Source organism: Micromys minutus (assembly GCF_963924665.1).
Source record: "Micromys minutus genome assembly, chromosome: X".
Classification (NCBI taxonomy): domain Eukaryota; kingdom Metazoa; phylum Chordata; class Mammalia; order Rodentia; family Muridae; genus Micromys; species Micromys minutus.
This window is the reverse complement of record NC_137970.1, coordinates 121,095,046-121,103,207: the sequence shown is the minus strand read 5'-3', so window position 1 is coordinate 121,103,207 and position 8,162 is coordinate 121,095,046. Positions and strand designations below refer to the sequence as shown.

The 8,162-nt window shown below is 40.0% G+C and overlaps 1 pseudogene across 1 annotated transcript; it reads right to left on the bottom strand.

The window, feature by feature from the left end:
* Window positions 1-1,628: 1,628 nt before the first annotated feature.
* Window positions 1,629-2,172, bottom strand: LOC308414541 (ferritin light chain 1-like; annotated as a pseudogene). Its single transcript has one exon. The product of its transcript is annotated as a ferritin light chain 1-like (transcript).
* Window positions 2,173-8,162: the final 5,990 nt, after the last annotated feature.

Genomic DNA, 8,162 nt, shown 5'->3' with positions numbered 1-8,162 from the left:
TGAAAGGAAAAGTCACAGGGCACCAATGTTAGGGGAAGGATGAAGAGAGTGGGGGGCATATGGCCCATGGAGGTGTGGCTAGGCCTGAGGGCAAGGGGGATGCCTCTGGGGGGTCCGTGTTGGAAATCCCTTCCCGCTTAGGGACCAGCCACACAACGGTATAGTAGAGAATAGAGTTTATTCATGTCATGGAAGAGTTAAGAAGGTGGTAGAGGCAGAGAGAGAGAGAGAGAGAGAGAGAGAGAGAGAGAGAGAGAGAGAGAGAGAGAGAGAGAGAGACCTCACTCAGGACAATAATTAATTGGAGTATGTGGCTAACACCCACTTATCATTCAGTGCATACTGTGTGTGTGTGTGTGTGTGTGTGTGTGTGTGTGAGAGAGAGAGAGAGAGAGAGAGAGAGAGAGAGAGAGAGAGAGTAGAGGAGTAGAGACCAGCCATAAGCAAGTGGAGGGAGAGGGGGGGAAGCGAAGGGAAGAGGAGGGGTAGGGGTAGGAGAGCAAGGCTGCAAGAGCACAAGAGCAAGAGAGAGGAGGGGTCACGCAGCTCCTTTTATAGTGTCAGGTCACTGGGGAGGAGCATACCTGGCCAATGCTGGGTAACTGAGGGGTGGGGTGTACCTGGCTGTTGCTAGGTAACTGAGGGGTGGGATTTACAGAATCCCAACACTTACACTTTTGACTAAATTAGAAAATGTGAAGAGTAACAATAAGAAACTAACAGAAAAGCAATACATATACAATGGCTCCATCTTTAAGAAGCCTTACCTGTCTGTAATTGACACAAATAAACTATAAAGAAATCTAAGACTTTCTGTAAAAATGGTGGCAGAAAACTTATGGGAGTGGCTAGTAACTGATCTGACTTAAGGCCCACTCCACAAAATGGAACTCACAGTAACACTGTTTTTGTTACCAAGATTCTAAAACTACATGGCCCAGAAATGAGTAAAGAAAAAGAATGTGTGTGTGTGTGTGTGTGTGTGTGTGTGTGTGTGTGTGTGTGTTTAGATAGACAGATATAAAGATAGAGATAGAGATAGAGATAGAGATTTATAGATATAGAGTGATAAAGAGACTCCTAATGAGATTCTGCTATATTCATAGAATAGGACCTTGTTCACTCATCATCAGAGAAGCCTCCTCCTACAGCAAATGGAAACAAATATAAAGACCCACAGACAGATACTGCACTGAGAAAGAGAAAGACATTGGAATGCTCAATCTTAAATCTATAAAATCCCTTTTAAACCTTTTTGTTTTTGTTTTATCTCTTTATAACACAATGTTTTTCCCTATTTACAAGATCTCCTCACTGCCCTGGTCTCTTACTGTAGATTGTCCTGAAGCTGTTTGTATTTTAATGTTAATTTCACTTCCCTAAGAAGGGCTGCTCAGTCTCTTACTCAAGAGGTGACTTATGGTAACTAGTAAGATTTCTTTTTTTTTTTTTTTTTTTTTTTTTTTTGCTGTTTCAAAAAGCTTTATTTTTTTTCTTGGTCCAAGACTTGGGAGAGGCTCCAGGGCGGTTACAAAGCGGCCTAGTGGCTTTAGAGGTTCATTCGGGTGGAGGTCCTGAGGCGGCTGGTGCGGCAGAGGAGGGAGCCCCTTGGAAGGCACAGAGGCCTCCTAGTCGTGCTTGAGAGTGAGGCGCTCAAAGAGATACTCGCCCAGAGATCCCTGGGGCACGCCAGTCTGCGCTGGCTGTGGCCCTGCCAGCCGACGGAGGCTGGTCAGGTGGCTGCCCATCTTCTTGATGAGCTTCGCCTCCTTATCCAGGAAGTGGCTTTCCAGGAAGTCACAGAGATGCGGGTCTGCACCGGCAGAACCCAGGGCATGCAGATCCAAGAGGGCCTGGTTCAGGCTCTTCTCCAGGGCCGAGGCAGCTTCCATGGCCTCCAGAGTTTTACCCCACTCATCTTGAGATGGCTTCTGCACATCCTGGAAGAGTGCATGGCCCCAACGTTCGTTCTGCAACCTGAGGAGACACTCGGTGCTCTCCGCTTCTCCTTGGCCAATTCGCGGAAGAAGTGGCCTAAGCCCTCCAAAGCCAAGATCGGAAAAAGAAGCCCAGAGAGAGGTAGGTGTAGGAGGCCCGCAGGTGCAGGTTGACCAGGCGGTTCACGACAGCTTCCACTTTGGTGGAGTAATTCTGACGGATCTGAGAGGTCATGGCTGGTACGGGGCAGACCGCGAAGACTGTGTTGGTTGGGCCTAGGAGCCAGAGACGGCAGGGAGATGGTCCCTGAGGCTGTGACTGGAGAGACTTGTAGGGCAGCTGGAAGCTAAGATGGGAGCACCCAGGTCTGTTCCGTTCAAACACTGTTGAAGCAAGACACAGACCCACGGGACCTCAAAGGCACTGCCGTAAGATTTCAATGCATACTATCAAACCTTTAAAAAAGAAATCAAGTACTGATAATAATATATTCATATAGTTTTATTCCAGTATGCTTTTTAAAATCTGTACATGTATCTCTCTTTTTAAAAACTAAAATTGTAAGGGAAAAAATAGAGGTGACTTCATCTGAACCTTTCCATTTTAATTAGTAAAATAAAGGGAAGCCAGCGACTGGGTGGGGTAAGGGAGGTGGAGAGAGAAGATCTGAGAGAGAGGTAAGAGGAGGAGAGTGGAGGTCATCTCAACATGGAGTTTCCCAAGGATCAGCTGGACCCATGTGGGATTTATTGGTGTTAAATAGCTATGAACATTAAGGATTTTATAGGTCTAATATCTCATATAGAAGGGCAGTTTGTATCTTTGTCTATTTGATGCAATCTTGTTGTGTAGAGGGTTTGTGGATTGGGAGTTGAATATATAAACCTGTATGAAAAGCTATCAGGCTGTAGAGTTGTTTTTACATGGGTTTTTGTGGGTAGAGAAAAACCCTGGGACAGAGGCAGAAAACAGGCAGTAGAAAACCAATGGGGAAGGGAGTTCCGCTAATGGAGTGAGATCCAGGTGGCAGCTCGGACCAGGTGACAGAACTGAGCCTGAGGAGTGAGACCTCAGGGCCAATAAATACATAAGCTATTTTTTATTTTTTTAAAAGTTAGTGCAACAGCTTACTAGTTTCATAAACTTGGTGGTAATTCTTTTTTTTTCCTTTTTTTTTAAAAAATTAGATATTCTCTGTGTTTACATTTCAAATGTTATCCCCATTCCTCCCACTCCCATTGACTCCATGAAAGTGCTCCCTCTCCCAATGATCCTCTCCCACCTCAGCCCCTTGGCATTCCCCTATACTCGGAAAATGAGACTTCTGCAGTGTGGCTTATTATATTCCAGACAATGCTATCTTCTGCTCCATATGCAAATGGAACCATGGGGTAGTGCTTATTCAACACAGAAAATAAAAGCTTAAACTATAGCATCCATGCACAAGAGAAATCATATATTTATCTTTTACTATCCATGTTACTTCACTCAGAATGATTTTTTTTTCTAACTGATTAAGCAAATTTCAATGTGTAAATCCACATGTTGTTACATCTTTGGTAGTTGATAATCATCTATTGTGTTTTAAGCCTCTGGATATTATGAATAAAATTTCAATAACCATGGATGAGCAAGTATCTTTGTAGTACCATTTAGAATACCTTGTATATATGTCCCTTAATAATATACTTAGATCCTGAGTTAGCTCTATTCTCAGAGTCCACAGTGGTTTCCATATCGGTGGTACCAGTTTGCTGTGTCACCAGCAATGGATAAGTATTCTTTAACATGTTATCCATAACAACATGAAATTTCTTTTCATTTATTGATTTTGGCCATCTGACTGTTATAAGATAAAATCTCAAAGTAGTTTTAATTTGTGTTACTCTGATGGTTATGGATGTTAAACATTTTTGTGCTAATGTCATTTTTTAACAACTTTATTTTAAAAAACAAAGATAAATGTACATATTTAAAGCATTTTTGCATAAAGTATACAAATACATTTTTGTCAGTGCTTGGTTTTTCTTTTAAAGGTTTGATAGTGTGCATTAAGATCTTACTAGTTACAATGAGCATAAAGTACATGTAAAACAGGATGTAACCTGGAATTAGTCAAAGTTTTCTTGGTGTGTATGGATTAAGCATAATGGTTTTTTCTTTTTATTTTTTATTTTTTCGTTTCTTGAACTTTATATAGTCTGTGAGTTGTTTCTGGGGTGTTCAGAGCTTTCTGGGGTTAGTATCCAATTATCAGTGACTGCATATTATGTCTGTTCTTCTGTGACTGGGTCACCTCACTCAGGATGATATTCTCTAGATGCATCCATTTTCTTAAGAATTTCATAAAGTCATTGTTTCTGATAGCTGAGTAGTACTCCATTGTGTAAATGTACCACAATTTTTGTATCCATTCATCTACTGAAGGACATATGGGTTCTTTCCAGCTTCTGGCTATTATAAATAGAGCTTCTATGAACATTGTGGTGCATGTGTCTTTGTTGTATGTTGGAGTTTCTCTGAGGTATATGCCCAGAAGTGGAATAACTGGGTCTTCAGGTAGTATTATGTCCAATTTTCTGAGGAATCGCCAGACTGATTTCCAGAGTGGTTGTACCAGTTTGCAACCCCACCAACAGTGGAGAAGTGTTCTACTTTCTCCACATCTTCACCAGCACTTGCTGTTATCTGAGTTTTTGATCTTGGTCAATCTGACTGGTATGAGGTAGAATCACGGGGTTGTTTTGATTTGCATTTTCCTGATGGCTAAGGATGTCGAGCACTTCCTTAGATGCTTCTCAGCCATTTGATATTCCTCAACTGAGAACTTTTTGTTTAGCTCTGTACTCCATTTTTAATAGGGTTGTTTGATTCTCTGGTGTCTAACATCTTGAGTTCCTTGTATACCTTGGATATTAGGCCTCTATCAGATGTGGGGATGGTAAAGATCTTTGCCCAATCGGTTGGCTACCGTTTTGTTCTCTTGACAGTTTCTTTAGCCTTACAGAAACTTTGCAATCTCATTAAGTCCCATTTGTCAATCTTTGACCTTAGAACACGAGCCATTGGTGTTCTGTTCAGGAAATTTTCTCCTGTGCCTATGTGTTCTAAGGTTTTCCCTACTTTCTCATTTAATAGTTTCAGTGTACCTGGTTTAATGTGGAGCTAATGTCATTTTTATAATAACCTATTGTGTAAAATATTTCTGAATGGTACCAGTATGCTCTGGGTTCTCATTTAACTACAGAACTTGTCTAAATTTAACAAAATTAGATGTTCTGCTTCTTTTTATATCAAATATGATATAAATGAATCATACTAGCTCTTCGTGGCTATGAGTCATTGACAACATGACACAGGTGTCTTAGTTATAGTCTTACTGCTATGAAGAGACATTATGACCAAGGCAACTCTTATAAAGAACAACATTTAATTGGGACTGGCTTATGGGTTCAGCGCTTCAGTCCATTTTCATCAAGGTAGGAGAACGGCAGCATCCAGGCAGACATGGGGCTGGAGGAGCTACATGTTCTTGCTCTTGTTCTGAAGGCAGTTAGAAGACTAGCTTCCAGGCACCTAGGTCAAGAGTCTTAAAGCCCACACCCACAGAGACACACCTACTATAAGGCCAGGATCACTCTAACAAGCCACACCCTCTAATAATGCCACTCCCTAGGTCAAACATATACAAACCATCACAATAGCTTATTTTGGTCAGTGAGAGGAACACAGTGTAGAAATTCCATCTTTTCATATAGAACCATACTTTCAACCTCTTTAGATAGTGAAAGCAATCTTGCTACAGAAGCATCGAATCACATCTTACATATGTGTGTGATGTACATCACATGCTAAGTGATGCTCTGAATTTCTGTTGTGATAATTCCCTTGGAAATTAAATTACCTGAGAATTATTTAGCTGAAGTAAGATGATTGTTTTCTTCTGGGATCCCAATTGACTGTTTCTTTTCAAGAAAATATATCTCAATGGCTACCTGGTGTACTCTAAGCTCTGTATTAGCAAAGATGAAGAAATAATTTCACCTTGCACTGTCTTTCTTCCCACTGTCATCAGAAAATACAGACAAGAAGAAATCAGAATTCCTTGTGACTATCTGAAGAGGAAATTGAACTTAGAGTTTCTTTGAAAAGTTGGTTGGATAGTGTTTTGCTGCAGCAAACATGTGAAAGAACGTTTAGCTGAAGCTGACATAGGCAAAAGGATGTTCTGCTAAAGCAAGAACATAAAAGGACAGGAGATGAAGGATTTGCTAATGACACACATGTATTGATCTGCCTTATATTATGAGGTTGAGCTGCATTTATCAAGACTCCGTACAGAGCAACAAACCAAAAACTTCTAGTGGTGTGCTACAGGTTCCTTGAAACTTCTGCAGACTAGGGCTGATTGGCAGAGTGATGTCAGCTGAGACAGACACTTATGCTGGGGCAAGACCTGTGCTGAGGAAAAACCTGTGGAGGATCTGTGACATAATGAGGGTACAAATAGGACTCCACGGGGTGCAGAAGACAGAGCTTATCATACTCATAAAAGTAACTGTGCAACACTTGTGGGTTTCCTGTCTTCTCTGATCTTCACTTCATTAAGAGAGGCATAGCCAAGAACTTCTCCTGGAGTTCTTCCTGGTCCCTCCTGCTGAGGTTTGGCTGTCTCTGCTAAGTCATGTCACTTCTGTTGCTAATTTCACTCTACCAAACTGAACTATTGGTGTATCTATGAAATGTTTGCAAGCTGATTGAGCTGCTGTGCCTAACCTGTGAACTGAGCTGCCAATTTCTAAACAATACAGATGGGAGTTGATCCAAAGAACCTTTCTAAACAGGTCTACTTCCCCCATATCCTTTCTTTTACACTAACTCTGATGGGTGGCAGTTTACAAGGGAGGTTAAAGGGTTTAAGAACAATCATTAAAATATGTTTTAAAGAATTAAAGTTGCAACCTTATTTCCTTGTTTTCAACTAAAATTGTCTTAAACAGAAACTAGAGTTCCATTTTGAAGTTAAGATTTTTCTTCAGTCAGTAGAAGCTTGTGTCTAAGCATACTGTATTAGAGTCATCAAAATTATAGGTACCTTGGTTAAGTGTAGGATTCCTACTCATTACTTCTTTTTAAGACTTGATTATGAATTTTTGGTGTATCCCAAACTGCTTGAAAAAGTCTGGATCTACAATAAATATAATAAGTATACAGATTAAAGTAGTAAAAAAAAAAAAAAAAAAAAAAAAAAAAAAAAACCTCCATTTTGTTTTTAACACTCCATTCTGTGTTAACTTGCTCTTACAGTGGCATGAGCCCCACCCTTGAGGATTGGGAAACACATGAAATATCCAGGGAAGTTGCAAAATAGTCATAGCAGCTGCAGCTAGCTCAGAACAACAGAGTGGGCTAAGAAAACCTAAGTCATTCTCAGGTCAAGGTGCTCCTTTTTGATTTATGGTCCCTCCTTGTGGTTTAACTAGAGGTTGTTGAGTGTTCCTTTACCCTCTTACCCTCTCATGTAAGACCAAGTCTTTGAAATCCCCATTTGCAGTTTTTTTTCTTTAAATCCCCCTTCCTCTAGACCTTGGGGGCTAAGACTCTTAGATGATTTCATCGAAGTCATAACATGGGCATAGCATGAGTAAATGTCTTCAAGCTGTACAATTCAAAATCACACTGAGAAATTCAAAATGACCTATAGAATTACTCCAAATAATTCTTGAACATATAATTTCTTAATAATGAATATTTAATATGGTTACTGAGAAAAGTGGAAATATGTGGCATGCTGGCAAATTTTCCATATATATATATATATGTTCAGAGAATATGAGCCCCTTGTTGTAGTAATTTTAAGATAACCACAAACCCTCACAAATCTGAAGAGCCACGTGGCCTTAGTGGGGTAATTCACAAAACAAACTAACACCTACTATCAATTACAATAAGTAAGCAACTTGTAAAACCTGGACTTTAGTCAAAAGTATTTTGATATGTCCAGCTCTCAATTTGGAGTGTGTCAGATCTTCATTTATTAGTAACTTCCCTAACATATGTCTGTATTCACTCTTTGTGTACAAACTTTTATTTACAATAACCTTTTAACTTGAAAAAAATCACAAATCTCCATGTGATTTGTGTGAACTCTGTACTTTCTTCTTCGAACTAGAAAAATAAACTTGACTTGTACATTAATTTTTGTACCATCTTTATAACAAACA